This window comes from Camelina sativa, chromosome 5 (genome assembly GCF_030686135.1).
Source record: "Camelina sativa cultivar CO46 ecotype springtype chromosome 5, ASM3068613v1".
NCBI classification, from domain to species: Eukaryota; Viridiplantae; Streptophyta; class Magnoliopsida; order Brassicales; family Brassicaceae; genus Camelina; species Camelina sativa.
This window is the reverse complement of record NC_141884.1, coordinates 13,240,578-13,263,000: the sequence shown is the minus strand read 5'-3', so window position 1 is coordinate 13,263,000 and position 22,423 is coordinate 13,240,578. Positions and strand designations below refer to the sequence as shown.

General features: G+C 34.5%; 1 long non-coding RNA gene and 3 pseudogenes across 9 annotated transcripts; 2 read left to right on the top strand and 2 right to left on the bottom strand.

Moving 5' to 3' along the window:
* Positions 1-2,716: 2,716 nt before the first annotated feature.
* On the bottom strand, positions 2,717-3,696 carry LOC104788704 (disease resistance protein RBA1 pseudogene; annotated as a pseudogene).
* A 2,168-nt stretch (positions 3,697-5,864) lies between these two features.
* LOC104750018 (uncharacterized) lies at positions 5,865-7,775 on the bottom strand. 7 transcript variants are annotated; one of them, XR_015556910.1, is made up of 7 exons: positions 7,521-7,775; positions 7,158-7,405; positions 6,926-7,038; positions 6,765-6,826; positions 6,452-6,680; positions 6,308-6,356; positions 5,865-6,219 (listed from the first exon to the last, which is right to left on the bottom strand). It is a non-coding gene; the product is annotated as an uncharacterized LOC104750018 (long non-coding RNA). The 7 variants fall into 7 exon arrangements; XR_015556913.1 differs by having other exon boundaries at positions 5,865-6,214; XR_015556912.1 differs by having other exon boundaries at positions 6,926-7,049; positions 7,521-7,729.
* A 2,141-nt stretch (positions 7,776-9,916) lies between these two features.
* Positions 9,917-12,898, top strand: LOC104788703 (E3 ubiquitin-protein ligase ORTHRUS 2-like; annotated as a pseudogene). Its single transcript, XR_015598060.1, has 8 exons — positions 9,917-9,976; positions 10,249-10,403; positions 10,981-11,511; positions 11,665-11,790; positions 11,892-11,980; positions 12,067-12,131; positions 12,209-12,311; positions 12,446-12,898. The product of XR_015598060.1 is annotated as an E3 ubiquitin-protein ligase ORTHRUS 2-like (transcript).
* Positions 12,899-13,698: 800 nt separating this feature from the next.
* Positions 13,699-17,476, top strand: LOC104786718 (E3 ubiquitin-protein ligase ORTHRUS 2-like; annotated as a pseudogene). Its single transcript, XR_015556909.1, has 9 exons — positions 13,699-14,251; positions 14,837-15,373; positions 15,475-15,600; positions 15,712-15,817; positions 15,899-15,963; positions 16,044-16,146; positions 16,273-16,393; positions 16,563-16,777; positions 17,069-17,476. The product of XR_015556909.1 is annotated as an E3 ubiquitin-protein ligase ORTHRUS 2-like (transcript).
* Positions 17,477-22,423: the final 4,947 nt, after the last annotated feature.

Genomic DNA, 22,423 nt, shown 5'->3' with positions numbered 1-22,423 from the left:
AAACTTGTTGCTAATGAGATTTAAAGTAAATTTTAATTTAGAAAAACATATTTGAAACTCTAATAAAAAGTTTCCATATTCGAAAACTTTTAGAAGAATAATGAGTTATTTGGTAATATAATGTTTATTTTCGTATAAATTTTGAAATGAATATGAAAACATTGAAAAGAGAAAGAAAAATGTGAGCAATCAAAAAACAAACTACAATATGGAAATTTTGAAAATAAATTTTATATTACTACTTTTATAATTTTGTCTATAATAATAAAAATGAGTTTTTAAAAAATATTGGCGTATGGCATCCAAAATTGTCGGACCGGCCCATGGAGAGTACGAAATCAATACATAAACACTCTAATGAATAAATAAAATTTTCAAACATTCTCACATAATTTTGTTCTATCCCCTATATATTAATAGGGAAGCACTCTCACAAAAAAACTGATGTGTCATGCTTACATAGCTTCGGTGCCTTTTTTTAATAAATTTCCTTACATCTCATTATTATTTACATAAATATGTTATTAACATATATAAGATTATGTTCTTTTCTATTAGCTTTTAAAAATGAAATATTTGACCAACAATTCAAATTCAGAAATGTATTTAATTATCAGTTTCATAACATATTTAATTATTAGAACTAAATTACATTTCACAAACAATAAAAATTTATTCTTTTGTTTACCACTTTTATACATTTTTCTCATTGCATTTTCAAACTTAGGATTAGTTTATATTAAATCGTTTAGTCTAAAAAATATTGTTTTATCTATTTGATGGCATAGTGATGTAGATAGTAATATGAAATATAAAATATGTGAATTTGATTTTTAGAAACACAAAAAGACATCAAAAATTTCTACACCACCTTAAAATTCTTTTCTAAGTTCAAATATTTCACGGGTGAAAAATATTTTATAGAAAATAAACGCAAATTTGAATAAACGAAGAAAACTTTACTTATATATTCTTTTTACACGTTTGCCAAAAAAACATATTCTTTCTACACAAACAAATCTTAAATCTCAAATAATAATTTTACTCATAATATTTTATTTAAATCAATGTGAACAACCAACATGATAAGCTGCAAAAAAAAAATTAAAAATTATTCAAGATTACCTATCGAAATTTGAAAAGATATATAAAAATAATATAATTCTTTATAAGGAACCTAATGACTGAAATTAAATAATAATAAGTGGAAAATTATTTTAAAAGGAGAGTAATTAGGGATTGAATTCTAATTTTATGGAAAATGGAATGAATTTTTCTTTGATAGAAAAGAAATTGGTAAGATCTAGGAGGGTCATTTAGGGCCAAAGCCTGTGGGCTGGCCCTGCCCTGTCCTGAAAAACATCAGGCTCGGGCTTAAATATATATGTCTAAAAAAAATTGGGCTCGGGCTATAGAGTTTTTTGGCTTAACCCGATAGGACTCAGACCAGCCCGAAAACAAATATATTTATATTTTATTGTTAATGTTTTTGTTTGATTCTAATATTTGATTAATGATTTATTGTAAATAGAGTTTAAAACTCTAATAATAGTTTTCATATTTACTTAATAACTTTACTTAATACTTTTAAAATTTTCATATTTGTGATATTTTATACGAATTAAATATTGTTTTTTTTGGTTAAAGAATAAATTTTTTTATTTTAAATTAAGCTGGTTTTAGTTAATATAGATGAATTATTTAAATTTTGATTGATTGGTTTTATACTGCACCTTTAAACATTGTTTTCCAAGACTTATAAGTTTAAATTTTTGATTTGTAAGATGAGTCTAGAAATGCCCGAAAAGCCATGTAGCCCTGTTAAGGTGAGACTCGGACTTTGAATTATAGGCTCGGAAATATTTCGGGTTGGACTGGACCAAACTCAAACATATGCGGGCTTTACGGGTTTCAGATCGGGCTGGGCCGGGTCAGCCCGATTGACACCCCTAGTAAGATCTAATGGAGAATGAATAAGTAAGTAATTACCAAATTACTTACACAAAACATCCCACCATTATATTATATAAGATTAAAAGCTATAAACTAAGCATAAATGGAAACCCATAATTTAAAATTTGAGCCAAAAATGTGTGAATTTATAAGAGAATTTGACAACACATAATTAAACATCCAATTGTCTAACATAATCTAGAATCATTTCTTGCCCATGAATTATTTATACGATTGAAACCTAGAAATAAATTTTATACATAATTTAGAATCCGATTTTTCCCCTGAATCATACATTAGATTGAAACCCATATTTATAATTTCAAAATAAACTATAATTAGTTTTTTTCCTAGGATGAAATCATAAACTGATAAATGGTGATTTTAGATCAGAAGAGACCTACAGCTTGTTCTTATTGAAGAAGGGAAAAAGAGAATGTTGAGAGTTTTTTTCTTTGTTTTATGGGCCTCTAATTATCTATACTAGTATTTTTGCAGCAGTTTTTGCTCAAAAATACTAATAAGGAAAGTTTTTGCAATTAATGCTACTAATGCAATTAATTCTGTCCCTCTAGAAATTTTATATGGACCTCTTAGTATTTTATGGGTCTTTTGATAATTTATAATTTAAGGGCCTCCATTTATTTAGGTTATAGACAAAACGATGTCCAAAATTTCATAGGACCCGCAAAAATATACTCTTTTGCTAATAATCTAGACAAAATTTCCGGAAAATGAATGTGTAGACATAATTTCCGGAAAATTACATTGACATAACTATGACATTAATGATATTCTCAATTGCCAAAATGATTCTGAATACAAATGAGGCATTCAAACTTTAAAAAATGATTAAGAATCATGTCATGCCCTTAGCAAAAGTTGAGAAAAACCTTCTCATATTATAGAAAATATAAAGCCGGCGAATTAATTAACTTATATGTACCTACATATTTTTATTGTGTTGTTTTTGCAAATATAACATAAAATGACTAAAATAAACACAATCAAGACTTGTAGTCTAGTTGTCCATATGTGATATGTTACCACCTGATTAAAACTGGCATGTGCAAATTGCATGTTGTTTTGACAAAAGCAAAACATAAAAGCAAAGAAGCACTGGTAGTACCTTTTGTCTCCCAAGGACAAACCCATCTTGTTGTAAACACACTCTAGGGCTTCCTTCCCTCCATGATCTGAAATCCTCGAGAAGTTTTAGCAAGCGCCCAGAACTTGTCACCAAACTCACCGGTCTGTCCTCTCACATCAATTGCCCTAACCTTGTAGAAAAATGGGAATGACTTGGAGCTTTCCTTTTTCCACACGTTTTCTTATCTTCACCAACTCATCCATGCACCAACTCGACTCGGCATACCTGCACGACATATATTGTCAATACAAACACTTTAAAATATTAAACCTGCATGGTGTATTTCAACCTATGGAGTATTTCTACCTTTCTGAAGTAGATTGAATGAAGAAGACATGTAAAACTAGAGGTTACCTTCACTCATAAGTCTTAATAAATTGACAGTACCTACTAGAGAAGATGACTAGCGCGATCTTCGACTCTTTAATCCTCACAAAAAGGTTTGTCATACTTTTTCCCCTTAGCTCGTCTTTGTCTACGAAATACAAGATTTCATGTCTCTCAAAGGCGTCAAGAAGGTGGCTGACGAAGCTGTAGCGCAACTGATCTCCTCGGAAACTAAGGAATACTTGATGGACGTCAGGGAGAGACATATTTTTCATGTGGGACATCTCTAATAATTTTAGTGTTTTGATAGTTTGAGAGAAATTTTGTCACTAGATATACACGTTAACTATTTGACGATCCTAATTGTGTGATTGTGAAGGGGCTGACTTGACTTCAGTACTACAAAATTCCAGATGAAGAAATTAGTCACACTTGACTTCAGTACTACAAAATTCCAGATGTTCGTTTTAGTTTTTTTTTTTTTTTTTTTTTGGTTTTTTTTTTGTCACCGCAAGCTGTTCTTTATCGATTGATAAAAAATATATTAAAGGCACAATATGTTGGATTAGATATAGTTATGAACTAAAGTTACTTTCTTTAGCATTATATGTGACAACATCCCACGGATAAATCGCAGGCACAATTACCTTTAATAAATCGCAGGCACAATTACCTTCAATTACCTTTAATATTCGTTGTGGATATGCAAGATACTTAAATGCAAGCATCTACAATAAGTACTACTAGTAGTTAATTTCTTCCTTGTAGACTAAACATTTTTAGTTAATTTTGTAGGTATTAGATTTGAGAAGAACTAAGGAGGTTGTAATCGACCATATATTCTGAATATTTGAGTTATACATATTGAGCTTTAAGATCAATTTTGACAAACTTAAATAAATTTAGGAAAGTTGTTATAAGTTTTAGTAATTTTCCTTTTGTGAATTCTACTTAAAATCATAAGATTTAGTTTTCATATTTTTAAAACTAAGAATATAATAATCTAAACCACCTTATAATTGCAATACCTAAAATATTATCAATAACATAGGATTTGTGGTTGTTTAAAAATCACTTACTCAATAACACTGGATTCTTAAATAAAAATTGAAACTTCATGATTAATAAATAACAAATGATTTGTCATCTAAACACACAATTCAGTCCAAATTTTATATTGAATACCTTCACTATGTTTTTATTTTTATTTTTTTTTCAATATTAGCCACTATGGACTGGCCATTAGCCCAAACTCTATATTTGTAGGAACCAAGACTTGATCCTAGTGTGAATTGTAATGGTGTCTACTCTCAGTGGACTTATCATTTGCGCTAGACTAAAGTCACTTCATTATATTTTGTTAATTTATATGTTTTGAATAATTACTTTGAAACATTTTAAAATAGTTTAACTTGATATTTAAATATTTAATGTGATACGATTTAGATTGCAGAAATTTTCTGAATATAAAGGTTATTCTTTCAAATAAAAATTATTTTAATGTGTTTCTTTTTCAAATTTTGGTTTTAAAAAATCCAAAATGCTACTCCCTCTATATTAGAAAATATGATGTTTTAGAATTTTCACCAAGATTAAGAAAATAATAAATGATATATTACTATTAATTACTTTTGTTTTATACTTCTTTTATGAAACAATCCGACCAGTTTTTTTTAACAATATTACTAGTGATTTCATATTCAGTAACAACTTATCCCAATTAAACAATAATGGATAGCATAAACCAATACCATTAATCCAATAACGAATAAACAAATAAAAAATAGTAACTAACCAACAATGCCAATAACATAAACAAAGTCATAAAACAATGAATCAACATCCTAGCTTTATTCTATTGACCCAATTCTAACAACCTAACAGAAACCAGACAACAATCAATCGAGCCATTACAACATCCTTTTTTTCACTGCCTTGATTTCACGGTCACACTTTGTCTTTATCTGCACCACAAACAACAATCATAAATCAAACTAGGAAAAGAACAAGCTTTCACACTACAAGAAAACAGGCAAATAGCGACTGCACTATTAGTCACTATTTAGTCGCTAAATGGTGTATTACGACTAAATAGCGACTAAAACTAATAGTCGTAAATCGAGAGTCGCTAAAATAAATAGTCGTAAAATTAGTCGCCAAATAGCGACTACATTACGACTATTTTGCATAGTCGTAAATTTAGTCGTAATGTAGTCACTAAATTTAGCGACTACGCTACGACTATTATACGACTACACAAAATAGTCATAATATAGTCACTAAATTTAGTGACTAATTGACGACTAATTTAAAAAATATTGTATTTATACAGCATTTTATATATACTATTTTAATATATATATATATATATATTAATTATTTTTAAACATATATAAGTTATTGAATAACGGTTTGTTTTTGGAATGAATTGATATTAAAAATAAATACTATATTTATTATTATGAAACCATGATATTAAAAAAACTGTATTACAAAATAAAACTAAAAACATAATTAAATATAAGAATACATCATACTACTAAAAAAGAAAGTAAATATTGGAGGTATCTTGGGGTAATGCAGAAACATCAAGGAGGTTACTTTGCTTTCCCATATGAGAAGTCTTTTGCTTTTGAGATGAATGTTAAAGATTTTGACCTGAAGCAAACTGCAGAGACGAGACAAGGAGAAAGGAAGCTGAGCTGATGGAAGCATCTCTTAAGGAACTTAAGGCAAGGGAGAATGAGCTCAGGTTGCTTAATGACACCATCAGAGAGAAATCAGCTGAACTGGAGAAAAAAGAAGTTTGCTTACATATACCTAAACTGGATTTAACAAACACAAACGAGGGAGAATGAGCTCAGGCTGCTTACATACCTTGAAGCGAGGGAGAATGAGCTCAGGTTGCTAACATATACCTCCTAAACTGGATTCAACAAACCCAAACAACTTTGAGTCTATATGGTCACATGAATTCTCTTATGAACTGGATTCTCTTGGACTTAGCTCAAGCAAATATACCTTAGCCTTGGAGCCAACATGAGAAGGATGGAATATAAATTGCCTATTCAGGTTACTGACTTGAATAGTGGGAATCCAAACTGTTAGATGCGAAAATTGATCTTTGTAGATTCTTGACAGGTTGAATACAACGAAGGGTGCTGCATTGGTTTAAACATGAGAGCCCTTTGATAAACGGAAGAAAATAGTTTGGTCCTCATCCTGACGCGAATGCTCTTCCACGTTAAGCCTTATAAGTTAAAAAAACGCCCATAAGAGCTCATAGAAATCTGGGTAACTGTTTGCAAAAAAGGCAGTGTTTTACCCTACTTACAGTTCTTCTCTATGCAATGGTACAGACAGGAACTGCAGGAGGACTTTAAATAGTAGATCATCCTACAATTAAATATAGAGAAGATATAATAGAGATCTACTGTATGGTGTTAAACTAAAGCCCCAAAAACGAATGACAGATACAGAAGGATAAACTAAAACCTCATGCATGAACAACCGGACGAAGGATGTGGAAAAGACAACACTCTTCTTGGTAAGAACCTTCACCAAAGGCTTGTTGACCTTATCCGCTCATACTTTCCATCTCCATTGACCTAAATAAGAACTAGTTTGAGTAAGTAACATCGCTGATATAGTTGCAAACAAAAACCATAGTTATATAATCAACAATGTTAAAAAAAATCTCATGACCCACAATATTAAGACATCTGACCTTGGCTTGGCTTGATTGTGAATTTTAGTCTTTGAAGAGAATGAGAGCTGAGGAACGGCGATTGAGGAAGGAGGAGAAGAAGATTGTGAATGTTAGTCATCACACCTCACTTAGAATTCGTCACATCACCAACCAACTCACACAGCTCCCCATCGTTTCTCACCGCAAGCTGAAAGTGAAGTGACACAATCATAGTATTCTTATTATCCCTCTCTGTGTTTCCAGTCAATTCCATAACTTACACAGATCTAATTTACAAAAAAAAAAAAAACCCCTTTCAAATTAGGGTTTTATGAAACCCCGTTCATATTAGGGTTTTATGAATTTGAAGATCAAAATAACTGAGGGAGAAGGGGTAATTACCTCGTCGGCTAACTAAATCCAAGCTACGACACCAACACGTTCGGCGTACTCGTCCTTCTTACGAAATCGAGCTAATCGGCCAATGGGGAACAGGAGACCGGCTGTACTGCTTTTCAGTTATCGCCTTCTTAGCAAGGCCAGATCCAAACATCGCCGATCTCGAACCCACCATAAGAAGAAGAAGCATAAAAATAGAAAAGGCTTTGAAGAATTTTAGGCCCATATTTCATTTTCCCTCTATATTATAAATCTTTCAATGTAAATTTTAGCGGGGGTTATTGGTTTAAGATTTGAATACAGTTTTAAAGATTTTAAATGTTAGGTAGAATCTGTTGTTATTAGATCAAGATTTTGTTAAACTCTGTCTGTTAAAGTTTAGTGTTATTAGTTTGTGATTTATAAAAAATCATTTAAAATCTTAACAAATCTGGGTTATTAGATTCAGACTTTTATAAAGTCATTAAAAGTTTTGTGTTATTCAATTAAAACAAAAGAATCTAGGATTGTTAATGAGTTCAATTATTATGTTATTGGTTCGTGATTTTAGACACTTTCTTTACAAAATAAAGTCATAGAAAGTATCATAAAAATACAAGGATTGTTTGGAGGACTTTACAAGATTTTAGAAAACTAATCAACAAAACTCTCTAGCAATCTTTAACAATCTTTCACTTCTTCATTTTTTATGATTTTGTTGAACTCTTCAAAAATCTTCAAAAAACTTCATAAATCTTCATAAATCTTAGATTATTTTCAATTTTGAAGTATGAGTATAAAGTTCAAGGTTTAGAGTTTATAACATGGTTTGGGATTTAAGTTTTAGAAATTTGGAACTAGAAAATTATATATATATATATATATATATATATTGAATTGTTGGTTAAAGATTTAAATTTATAAGTTAGTAGGTTTTTTAAAACTTATTTTTTGTAAAGAAAATATGTAAATAGTTTTAAATATTAGTTTTATGGTTTATGAATTAATTTCTATGATCAAGAATTTAAAGTTCAAGATTTAGAGTTTATGATTTAGGTTTTGGAGTTTGGTTAATGGTTTTGGGTATAGGGTTTAGGGTTAAGATTTAAGATTTGGGATAGATTAATTTTCTTATAAGTTCTAAAGCTTGGTTTATGTATATATAATAATAATTATGTTTTGGTTTTATGGTTTATGAATTAATTTCTAAGATTAAAAATTGAAAGTTAAAAATTTAGAGTTTATGATTTAAGTTTTGGAGTTTGGTTAAAGTTTAAAGCCAAATTTTAAATTTTTTAATTTTCTTAAATAGTGACTGATATGCGACTTTTTAGCGACCTTTACCTTGAGTCACATATTAGTCACTAAATTGGTGACTATTTAGTGACTACTTGTTCCGGTATGCGATATAGTCATAAAATAGTCGCTAAATTGGTGACTATTTGTTTCGATATGCAATATAGTCATAAAATAGTCGCTAAATTACGTCTAATATACCGACTATTATATGTAGTCACAAAAAGGCGACTAATATACGACCAAATATTTATAGTCGTAAAATAGTCGCCCAATAGTCATTATAGTCACCAAAAATAACGACTACATATGTAGTCACTAATTGTAGTCGTAAAAACCATGTTTTCTTGTAGTGTCAGCCACCTGCTGAGTGTTGGTGTCGACCGACACCCCACCTTGACAACTCGAAAACCCTAATTGGTGTCGACCGATACCCACCTCGACAACCCGACTAACACCTCCACATGGTGTCGTCCAACACTCACCAAGGCCCTCACGCCGTCACGCCTTGGTGTCGACCGACACCCTCCTGGAGTCGATCAACATCGCCGCAACATCATTCTCCTCAAAGCTGAAGGTTTGATCTCTGCCTTCCACCACCTCTGATGCGGCCAAGACTCTTCTAGAGGCCATCACAAGACATAGGAACCAAGAATCGCACAAAACAAGCAAGGAAACAGAGATCTTAGTTTAGAGAAGGCATGGTCATCCACTCACTTTTGCAAAACAGAGATAATCGACCTAACCACGACCAAAAAAGCACCACATCAAACTCCTTTCACATCCTTAGCCTCAGATCTCCACTCACAGGGAAACATCTCACAAGAACAAGCAAGGAACTTCATAGAAACTCACAGAAACTTACTGGGAAACTTTTACTCTCTCGAACGAAAAATTGCTAAATGAAACAAGGGTGCCGAGTTTTCTCCTTATATACCTGAGCCCTAGGATTTCCCACTAAACCAAACCAAAATGGAGAAATTATAATTAACCCGAACCCTAACAAGATTGTTGGTGTCAAACAACACCCCTCGTGGTGTCGATCGACACTCCCAAACACTACTTGGTTCACAGACGTTACAATTCTTCCCCACCAACATAGAATTGTCTTCGAATCTAGCATAATGACCAACGGTCAAGGTTATCCTATGAAAACAAATTCATTGAAGAATCTCTCACTTGCGGCACGTGCGTTACGCCTTGGCACTTGTCCTGCCTCTCGTCTCCTCCCGAAATCATAGCTTCCACTTTATAGTGGCATTGTCCCGATTGCTCCGGCGAAGTCGACCTTCTTCCTGTTTCCGGCATTGCGGCGGGGTACGGAACTGTTGGCTCAGATCTTGTAGCGGCGCCTCATCGACGCCTTTACCACTCAGTAACTGTTGCCTCTATCTTAGCCTTCTCCGCGGAACTGAGGCTGATGAGACCTTGAGTATTGTGGAGAAGGCTAAGATAGAGGCAACAGTTACTGAGTGGTAAAGGCATCGATGAGGATGTCGAAGAGAAGAAGAAGGGTAAAGGGAAAAATGCGAATCTCGATGTGTTATCTGCTCTTGGAGATAACTTTTGATGTGCTCTTTTTGTATGCAGTTGCCTGAGCGACCTGTGACGGTTCGTTCTCTCTGTCCTGGCTCTTATACTTGTTAATGTAGTCTTCTTTTCTCGAATCTGTGTTAGTATTGATTTGTGATAGTTTAATGTGTTTAGTTTGATTTACTAATTCGAGAGCTTCTGATACAACGGCTTAGACTTTATTGACACAATTAAATCGTTCCTTTTGCTGATTTACAAAGACAGAGACTTTGATTGTGCTTACCATTTATGACAAATTGTGTCAATGTTTAACTACATTTATAGTTCATGATTGTTAATAGACTTGTTAAGTTGTCCTTTTTTTTTTTTTAACCCTTTTTGGGTTGGATTATTTAGTTGAGAGGTGAATCATTGTGTCAGTATAGTTGTTGATAATTGTTAGGGATTGGTATATGTACACCTCTGTTGTTTAGTTGCCGTTTATGGGATGTTTTTCTTTACTCATTTTAGACAAGTTGGTAAACTGTACATTTTGTAGGAGTTTGGGAAAGACTATAAGTGTAAACTTCTTATCAAAATAAGCCTTTTTTTTTTTGACAAAGATGAAGGCTATATTACGTAGGGCTGATGGATCTTTTGTATGTTTTCATTTCAGAAACCATGTGGGCACAACGCTTGCTTGAAATGTTTTGAGAAGTGGATGGGTCAGGGAAAACATACTTGTGGAAAATGCTGCTGCTTAGTTCCTGAGAAAATGGCAAGGAACCCTCGTATCAATTCTTCCCTTGTTTCTGCTATCCGGTTTGCAAGAGTCTCCAGAAGTGCTGCTGCGGGTACTTCAAAGGTCTATCATTTCGTGAGCAACCAAGACCGACCAGATAAAAGCATTTACATCTGAGCGCGCAAAGAAAACAGGGAAGGCGAATGCTGCTAGTGGCAGGATTTATGTTACAATACCACCTGACCACTTTGGTCCAATAACGGCTGAGAATGATCCTGTGAGGAGCCCAGGTCTTTTAGTTGGAGAATCCTGGGAGGACCGACTCGAGTGTAGGCAGTGGGGTGTTCCTTTCCCACATGTTGCTGGCATTGCTGGACAAGCAAGTTATGGAGCTCAATCTGTAGCACTCTCTAGAGGTTATGAGGATTATGAAGATCATGGAGAATGGTTTTTATACACAGGAAGGTCTGCCTTTCATTTCTCCTAGCTTTTGGTCCATTTGATTTATTAAATAATATTGTACAATTTACTTTTCTCATGTGTATAGAAGTATCAATTCTCCAATTTACTGATAGATTGTCTCTTTTTGTCTTGATTATGTGTGGATGTGTCATGCAGTGGGGGTAGAGATCTCAGTGGCAACAAAAGAACTAACAAGGATCAGTCTTTTGACCAAAAGTTCGAGAAGTCTAATGAAGATTTAAGACTCAGTTGCAAATTGGGGTATCCCGTTCGAGTTGTCAGGTTACCTCTTATTCGAGCATAACTGCGTTTCGTGCAACGTTTTTCTCACTCTTCAACTTGCAGTGATCTTAATTTTTTTACCTATTTCGATATATGATCAGGTCTCACAAGGAAAAGTGCCCCTGAGGAAGGAGTGAGATATGATGGAGTTTACAAGATCGAAAAGTGCTGGCGAAAAGTTGGAATCCAGGTATACAATACATACGTATAGCTAAGAACGGTAAACTTTTCCTGTTCTATTTTTTATGCATTGACCTATTTTTATGTGGTCCATAGGGTTCTTTTAAGGTCTGTCGTTATCTGTTTGTTAGATGTGACAATGAGCCAGCTCCATGGACCAGGTTTGATCTTCTGCTTGAAAGTGTGCCCCTTTTCTATATATATTCCATTTGAGTTCAATGCTGAGATATATATGCAGTGATGAGCATGGAGATCATCCAAGACCTTTACCAAATATTCCTGAGCTTAACATGGCCACAGACCTGTTTGAGAGAAAAGAAAGTCCATCATGGGATTTTGATGTAAGTTCAAAGACATCTCAACTATCCAAGTTGGCGTGTGAGCAGATATTGATTTTTTTTGTTTAGGTCGGTTCATTAACTGTTATATAAACTATAGAAGTTGGTATTTTCTTATAATAAACTTACTGGATCAGGAAGGTGAGGGTTGTTGGAAATGGATAAAGCCTCCACCTGCCAGTAAAAATTCAGTGAATGTTTTGGATCCTGAGGAGAGGAAAAGTTTGAGGAAAGCCATAAAGGCGGCACACTCGAATACCGTGAGGGCAAGACTTCTGAAAGGTCTGTGTGCAAGAGAGAATTTGTCATTTTGGGTGAAACTATCGGACATATCGAAGTTGTCATTTTGGTGAAAAAGGGATGATTAGTTAAGTATTAATATATTTGCATCGAGGTGTCTCTGAACTAATAAAAGTGTGTGTGTGTGTGTGTGTGTGTCGACCTCTTAAGTCATTCAGAAAAGAAATGGTTTTTGTCGGCGACTTTGGACAAAAAAACAACTTTGGGTTACTATCTTTTTTGTGAGTCTTTATACTTCTATTACATTCTAATGTGACGATAAGTTTTGAATGACACTGATTTAGCTTGCATTCACTTTTTTGCATACATGAACTATGTTGTGAGTTGTGACTAAGAGAGAATTCCCCCAAAATACTTGAAGCGAGCACTTAGTTAGGGTCAACTTCATTTTATACTTCCAAAATGATTAGAACTTAGAAGCATCGACCTATATGTTTCTAATGGTATGATACATCAAGTTACATAAACCTCCATAAAGTCATCTATTTCATAGGTAAGTGGCTTCGTCAAAAGCTAGTAGAATATATTCCATATAAATAATAAAACATGGTCGATCTCTCTATTTTCTTTTGTATTTTTTTTTTCCAAATTAAATGGATGGAGTTGTTGAGAAAAGACATCAATGAAATGAAATAGCTATGATAAAATGGAGAATCTCGCATAGACATTGTTCAAGTATGTGAATCAATGTAGACGACCTTCCATTTTCTGTTATTAATTCTTTACATCACCACACCACCACATTAGTCAGCAGAGCAAACTTTTTAATACCCATGCGTTACAAGTTACAACTAATGGCCCTTGTTATTATCTTTTTTGTTTGTATTAGAAATCAATTTAAAAAAAGTTACCTAACAAACAGACCTTGTAAAATGATATAATATCCACATATAATTTTCAAATACATATTTCTTTCTTAATCTATTAAAAATAATTATTTCACTATCCTAAATTAGTCAATATAAATAAATATGATAAATAGTCCATATTCAATGGTAGATATTTCATAGTAGGACAATTTTTTATTTATTTTTGACTCTAAGAAATCTCCTTCCTAATTTGATTCCCTAAAGTGCTTTTTAAAACCCCGCTCTCTTCACTTTTCATTTTTCATCTTCATCATTTTCTCCTCTCTCGCTCTCTACCTCATCTTTTGGCTATTCTCTTCATCATCGGATATGGCTTCTCGTGACATCCAACTCCCCTGCAACGGCGAAGGTGTATGCATGCGATGCAAATCCGAGCCTCCGCCTGAAGAAACTCTCCCTTGCGGCACATGCGTTACGCCTTGGCACGTGTCCTGTCTCTCGTCTCCTCCAGAAACCCTAGCGTCCACTTTGGATTGGCAGTGTCCTGATTGCTCCGGCGATCCTCTTCCTTTTTCCGGCGTTGAGACTGGGTACGGATCTGTTGGTTCAGATCTTGTTGCGGCCATCCACGCCATCGAGGCGGATGCGTCTTTGAGTGCTGAGGAGAAGGCAAGGAAGAGGCAACAGGTATTAAGTGGTAAAGCCGTCGCTGAGGATGACGAAGAAGAGAAGAAGAAGATGAAGAAGGGTAAAGGAAAAAGTGATGTGTTATCTACTCTTGATGAAAACTTGATATGTTTTTACTGTATGTCGTTACTTGACCTACCTGTGACGGTACATTCTCTTTCTCTTCTCTCTTATGCTTCACGCTTATTAATTAACTGTCTAATATCACAATATTTACTATGCATGATTGTTTATGTGTACACTTGATTTACTAATTCGAGTTTGTGTCATACCACAATTACAAAATTTAGGGTTTTATTGACACGTTCAATTGTTACTTTTGATGATTTACAAAGACATAGAATTAATTGTGCTTACCATATGTGACAACACCTTGTGTACACTTGTTGGGTTGGATATTGAGACTGGAGAGGTGTATCATGGTCTTTGTTGATAATAGTGTTAGGAAAGGAAGTGGTATGTGTACACTTTTGTTGAAGGTTGTTCTTGTCCATATTGTTGTTTAGTGCCGTTTATGGGATGTTTTCTATATTCATTTCGAAGTTGGGGTTTCATTTACTTTTGCTATTGATGAGTAGTCGATATGGTAAGAGTTGAAAGGACTTTAATAAGTGTTAACTTCTACTTTTCAAAATGATTTTTTTTTGTTTTTTGGTGTGTGTGTGTGTGTGTGTGTGTGTGACAAATTTGAAGTATATGGACTGATGGATATCTTATACGTTTGTTTTTCAGACACCATGTGGGCACAACGTTTGCTTGAAATGTTTCAAGAAGTGGATGGGCGCTAATAAAAAACCTACTTGTGGAAAATGCCGCACCGTTGTTCCTTTAAAAATTGCAAGAAATCCCCGTATCAACTTGTCCATCGTGGCTGCTATTCGGTTAGCAAAAGTCCCTAGACGTGATGATGATGCGGGTACTACAAAGGACCGTCATTTCGTTAGCAACCAAGACCGACCAGATAAAGCATTTACAACTGAGCGTGCAAAGAAAACAGGGAACGCAAATGCTTCAAGTGGCAAAATATTTGTTACCATACCAAATGATCATTTTGGTCCCATACCAGCAGAAAATGATCCTCGTAGGAACCTCGGTGTCTTGGTCGGGGAGTCCTGGGCGGACCGACAGGAGTGTCGACAGTGGGGGGGTGCACTTCCCACATGTCTCCGGCATTGCTGGGCAAGCCAACCACGGAGCTCAGTCCGTGGTCCTTTCTGGTGGTTACGTCGATGATGAGGACAATGGGGAGTGGTTCCTATATACCGGAAGGTATGCATTCTATTTATTTTAATAATCATGTAGCTTTATATTCTTCAGTTTACTAATATGTTTTGTCTCTATTTGTTTTAATGTGTGGATGTGTCACGCAGTGGGGGAAGAGATCTCAGTGGCAACAAAAGGACTGCCACGGATCAGTCTCATGATCAAGCATTCAAAGAAAGAAATGCAGCTTTAAGACTTAGTTGCAATATGGGGTATCCTGTTCGAGTTATCAGGTTAGCTGTTATTTGTGAACAACTCCTTTGCATGTAACTTTCTCACTTTTCAACTTGAAGCTTACTTCAGTGATCTTATCTCTTCAATAACCTTTTGCCATATATGATCAGGTCTCACAATGTGAAGAGCTGTCATTCTGTATATGCCCCTATGGAAGGAGTGAGGTATGATGGGGTTTACAGGATTGAGAAGTGCTGGCGAAAAGTTGGAAAACAGGTACACATACACACGTAGCTAACAACTGTAAATTTTCCCTGAACTTTTTCATGCATTGACCTATTCTTCTGTGGTCCATAGGGTTCTTATAAGGTCTGTCGTTACCTATTTGTTAGATGTGACAATGAGCCAGCTCCATGGACCAGGTTTGATCTATTTCTTGAAAGCGTGCATGCACTTAATATATATATATTCCATTAGAGTTTAATGGTGTGATTTATTGTAGTGATGAGCAAGGAGATCGTCCAAGACCTATACCTAATGTTCCTGAACTTAATATGGCCATAGACCTGTTTGAGAGAAAGGAAAGTCCATCGTGGGATTTTGATGTAAGTTCCAAGACATCTCAACTATAATAGTTGGCGGGTTATATATCGAATTTTCTTTTGCTGGTTCGTTATTTTAATTTTCATCTCTCCCCCTATACTTTACTGATAATAGGCTTACTTGATCAGGAAAGTGAGGGTCGTTGGAGATGGATGAAGCCTCCACCTGCTAGTAAAAAGCGGGTGAATAAGGAGAGGAAAAGTTTGAGGACCGCAAACTCGAATACCGTGAGGGGAAAACTTCTGAAAGGTCTGTGTGCCTTTCTAAACAATATTGAAGTTACCTTTTCTAGAAATGATCAGGCTCAAGATTCCTAAAATGTTTATTATGATCAGTTAACAAAATATTCAGCTCTTTCTTTATATAGCTTTTCTCCAAACCTGGAATATGTAAACTGTTGGGTTTTTCTTTGATGCAGAGTTTAGTTGCCTTATTTGTCGACAAGTGATGACTCTTCCTGTGACAACACCTTGTGCTCATAACTTCTGCAAGCCATGTTTGGAAGCTAAATTTGCTGGGACAACTCTAATGAGAGAGAGAAGCAGAGGTGGACGTACACTACGCGCAAAGAAGAATGTCATGAACTGCCCTTATTGTCCCACTGACCTTTCTGATTTTCTCCCGAACCTTCAGGTAAAAACATCATCATTGATTTCATACAGTGAACATAGCACACACTTTTTTTTGTATTAATATCATATGAATTGGCTCTGCTAGAACTAGAAAGATGAAGTTGGTCAATAGTAATGTGCAGGGAAAGGTATATAACCAATGAATTTGTGAGGATTTTAATTATGTCATTCACTTATTTGATGCTTCCAGTCCTTAAAATTGAAACTGTAGCAAATCATATGATATTTTTACCATTTTGTTATGATCACACAAATTGAGGAGTAATTACTTTTGGGAAATGTGTGTAAACAGGTCAACAGAGATGTAATGGATTTGATAGAGAGGCTGAAGAATGAGGAAGAGGAGAACGCAGAGCCTGAAGGTGATGAAGGTGAATGCTCTGGTACCACTTCTGAGGAAGAAACTGATGTGGTCGTGTCTGAAGAGGCTGAGCAGCCAAAGAAACGGATTAAGTTGGACACTGACGCAGTGATTATCGAGGCTGTTGTTGAATCAGACATGGAGTAGGTAGGGACCTTTCCAATGGCATTTTTTGGATCGAACCATCAGACCAAGTTTGAGACTATGTGGTTTTGTTTTGCAAGTTTAAGACTTTTATTTGAATTAAATCTCTAGTACGTTACATTCGTGGAACATATTGCGATCTGTTTATTTTGTATTTTACTTCAACAGATTACTAAATATACTACTAATTAACAACTTGGTTCTCCGGTTTGATTTATTTTCTTTCTTATTTTGGATTTTCTGGTGTATTAGATTTTAAAACCATTATATTAGGTTTAGATGTTGTCTCATCTCGCTAATCCAATCTAGAATCTACTTTGGTTCAGTTGTTCTCTTTTGTATATTTTTTTTTTCCTTTTTTGTCAATTTGGATGTTCAATTGGTTGCTCCTAGCTAAGATGTTTAAAGCGTTAATAGGTTATAGATGCATGTAAGTAGGTTTGTCCCAAATAAAAAAAAGGTTTAATCCGTGGATGAATTCTCGACAAACAGTGTTGTCTCTTGTGCCATCTTGCTATCTAGCTTTGGTTCCTAAGCCTTCATGGATCCTTGTTGAGCTACCTTAGCTACATTCGTGTAGTATTTGCTTTCCCCTTGTTGTTGCTTTTACTTTGTGTTAACCTGCATTCTCTTTGTTTCTATTGTATGAACTCATATTCGGTTGATTAATGAAAACAAACTTTTGTTCAAAAAACAGAAAGGTTTAAAACATTTATTAAATTTCAGAAACTGATTAAAACATGTTTAATTTCTAAGTAATATGTTATAAGGTTCCTTATAGGAATCTCACATCTTTATGTATAGTATTCGTTCCTATAACTATCTAAACATGAGGCCGATGCAATTGAATGTGCACAAACATGAAAACATTGGCTCTTCCCCTCACAAATTTGGTTGGTTGATATTGTTGTGTTGAAACCTAATCTATATTTATCCAATTAGAACTCGTTGATCGATTCCGTGAAAGAACTAAGAACAGAATGTGAAAGACAACACAAGATTTAACGAGTTCAGGTTCCGATGAGGAACCCTACGTCTCGCCGGCGTCGGTACACCGGAATCCACTATAACTTGGCTCAAACTTGAGCTATGATCATTACAATCTCTCACTGGATTACACTTGGAACCACTCTCAAGCTTTCTCACTCACCAACCCAATCAGCCTCTCTCTCTCTCTCTCTAACTCTCTCGTCACGCTGTCGCTCTTCTGTTACAACTCTAACAAACTCGTGACTCACTCAACACCATCGTAACAAGAGAATAAAGAGGAAGAAGAAGATACGGAGACTAAAAGCTGAAGACCCTTTTACCCCTCCAGTTGTGACTATTTACTAACACCCACGACATGTGCTTCTCACGTGCAGGTGGAGTAATCCTTGAGTCGAACCTTCTTGATGCTTCAGTGTCTTATCCACACTTTCCTATATAACGGAGACGATCGTATGACACAAACCTACATGTTGGTTAGTGTATTTGTCAAGTTGCTGTTTATATAGCGTCGACGATAATTAGTTACCCTTATTGATATTTTTACTTGATATCTAAGAAAAAATAGAGTAGAATGATTCGTGAACTTGAGATTACATAAACCAAAATTAACTTACGTCTTCGGAAAAAGACAGAGCGCAACAACCGGACCCCACAGTACCACAGTCCAAGCTAATTAAGCTCTGTTTCAACAGGTGGACGAATCAGAGACACATTAATTTGGCCAGCAACAACATGTTGTTTGTACTCAATTAAGTAACCTACTAATGTTTGTCAAAAAAATATAAATAGTAATCTTGTAATATCTTTAACCCCATATAATTTTATATATACAACTAAGATTTAACCCGTGGTACACCACGGGATAACTATTGTATATATTTTGGTGTTTTTGTAATATCTTATAGTATTTATTGTTGAATTTATGTGGGTTGAATTGGAGAAAACTATAACTATTTGAATATTTAAGACAATAGGATATTTAACATTTAATGGTGGTATATGATTTTGATTTTTTCGAAGAATAATCTTACCAAAAAGTTATAACAAATTTTTTCACTATAACATGTAAATATTTTAATTTGAACTGTATTTCTTCGATTCAAATTCTGAGTCTATTTGTAAATATTTTAAGTTTCTTTATTAATAGTATGTTCGGTACTTTGTGAATCATCTTGTATTGTTATTACAGATCAATTAATCGTAGAACAGTATTTGCAGTTATATTTTTTGATGATATACCAGTTTTCATTATTCAAGTCCTCCGTTGTTAGGAATGAGACTAAAGAGCTCAAACAAAAGAGTAGAAGAGCGGCAATAGTTTCTTTGGAAAGGTACATTTTCTCTTATCGCTATTTGTTGAATAAGCCATGGATTAAATGGCCAGTAAGTTAGATTTCTTTTCCATGAGTTTATCTTGATCGAGTAGAAGAGACTTTTCCACAACATAATATCTTAAGAAACTTATTTTCTATTTGTGTTGTACTTGTAGAAGAAACTTTGATGTTCTTTCATGTCGTCCAGAGCTGTTCTCCAAAATTGTAGTTAATTGAAAGTTACTCCCTCTATTTCATAAAGAGTGTCATTTTGACACAGTTTTTTTTGTTACAAAAAGAGTGTCATTTTATATTTTCAATGCAGTTTTTAATATTAAATCTCATTTTTATCCCTACTATTTTAGCTTATTAATTAGAATGAGAAATTGTTTTAGTGTATTTATAAAGGGTAAAATAGAAATTTATATAATTTTCTTAATCTGTGTGCATTTTGTCAAAATGACACTCTTTATGAAACAGAAGGAGTATATATTAAGCCTTAAAAAAATCCAGAAAATAAGTGACTATATGTGGTCAAATAACAATTTTTGTCCTTTGTTTTTATATATTAGTAAGCTGCAAATTGGTTGTCCAAGCAAAAAAAAAAAAAAAAAAAGTAAGCTGCAAGTAGTTGGTGAGGACGAAATTTCGGTTGTTGGAGTGACTGCTAATGGTGAAATTGTTCTAACCAAGGATTATATATCTAACCCTTTCTTTGTTTTTTACTTCCATCCGGAAAGAAACGCTCTGGAGAGAGTTGGAATCCAAGGTTTTGAAGCTTTGGTGGCTAAAACTCGTAGTAAAGTTTACACCTTTGTACACTATACAGAAGATTTCAAGTTTATATAACACAACGTCTAGCTAGTTGAAATGTGAATTTTTCATGAACACAGGTTTTGTTGTGATCATTTTGTTGGGTTATCATTTTTTTTCCCCCAGGTTTTATCCTCGATGTTACTTGAAAGCAAAACAATGTTTTATATATCCCACATCAATTACATTCTAATATATAATACACCCTTTCCTAATGATAACGCAATTATATAATCAGAGGCTTGAGTTGCAATTTGATAACACAGAGAAAACTTCTGCTAAAACTTGATCAGGTTTGAGTTGCAGTTAATCATTCAGAAAGACACTCACCAGAGTTTTGACTTGAGTTAATGCTGTTTATAGAATGTTAGGTATATCCCAAACTTCTGCTTCCTTTCATGATATAAGACTCGCTAATTAGCTTAGTCGATTCTATTGTTTTAGGCTATTTTCAGGTTACGTGATTGGCAAACATAGGTTTCACATATGACTACAATTTAAGAAAACTTTGTTCTCGTCTTACAAATATGAACAAATATAAGAAAGTTTGTTCTCGTGATTAGTATATACTATATTTATTACGTGATTGGCAAACATAGGTTTCACATGACTACAATTTAAGAAAAGTTTGTTCTCGTCTTACAAGAGCTACTCATAGATTTTCTCTTTAGACCTTTAGTTTCCTCGCTATTAAGTACCGTGAATTATCCGAACGGTTAAGTTATACAATTAAGAATTGCAACTAGTTTTTTTCTTTACTTTTTACTCTAAATAAAGTCCTAATTGAGAGCATGAAGACTTTCTGATGCTACAAGGATGGTCTGTAGGAATCTAGGAGATGATTACACACTTGGAGGAGTAACGGATATGACATGACGTGGCAATACTTTTGAAGATTCGTTAATTGGAATACAAGATATTATCGTATCAACTGGAAGATTTAGACTTATCCTTATTTAGGAAAGTAGGTCATAGGGGATTCCTATATATTGTGGTGTCAAGGCAAACATATGGTTTGGCCGTTTTTGAAGAGATTAGTCGAGACTTGAAAGTATAAACAGCTTTGAGAGTTCTTGTGATTTGTGAGGTGACAAGTCTTGGTCAGTGACAAGTCTTGTAGACTGTGTGTAAAACTGATTAAACACATCTTGTAAGGTGGTTTAAGTGATTCTTAATATTAGAACAAGTTTTGTTCATTACTGGCTGTATCTTGTTTTCACATTTGGTAGCAGAGCAGCCAACCGACAAGAGATACATACTCGACACAGGTTGAGATCTTGAGACAAAGATGGAGTCAGCTAATGAACTAGTGATACATCAGAAGCCTGTCATGCTGGATGATAGAGGCTATGGTCGTTGGAAGGTGCGTATGGTCCAGTTGATCCGAAATCTAGGTGAGGATGCTTGGACGGCTGTGGAAGAAGGATGGGAACCTCCCTATGAGAAAACTGAAGCTGGTGACAAGATCACTAAACCAAAGGCACGTTGGACAGTAGAAGAGAAGAACTTGTCTAAATACAATGCTAGGGCACTCAATGCAATATTTGGAGCTGTTGATGATGATGAGTTCAAGCTTCTTCAAGGATGTGAATCAGCTAAACAAGCTTGGGACATTCTGCAGAAGTCTCATGAAGGAAACTCGAGTGTTAAAAGAACAAGGTTGGATCAGCTTGCTTCTCAATTTGAAGTCTTAAGGATGGATCCAGATGAGACAATTTCTCAATTCAGTGCTAAAATGAGCTCTATCGCTAATGAAGCTAAGAATCTTGGTAAAACTTACAAGGATACCAAGTTGGTTAAAAAATTAATTAGGTGTCTTCCATCTAAGTCTGCAGCACACAAATCTGTCATGAGAGTTTCAGGAAACACTGACACCTTGAAATTTGAAGATCTGATTGGTATGTTGAAGTCAGAAGAGATGGAAGTTGCTGAAGAACAGAAAATTCATGGCAAAGGAATTGCTTTCAAGGTTGATGACACAAACGATCAGTTGAAAGAGATTAAAGAGAACATGTCTTTGATGGCC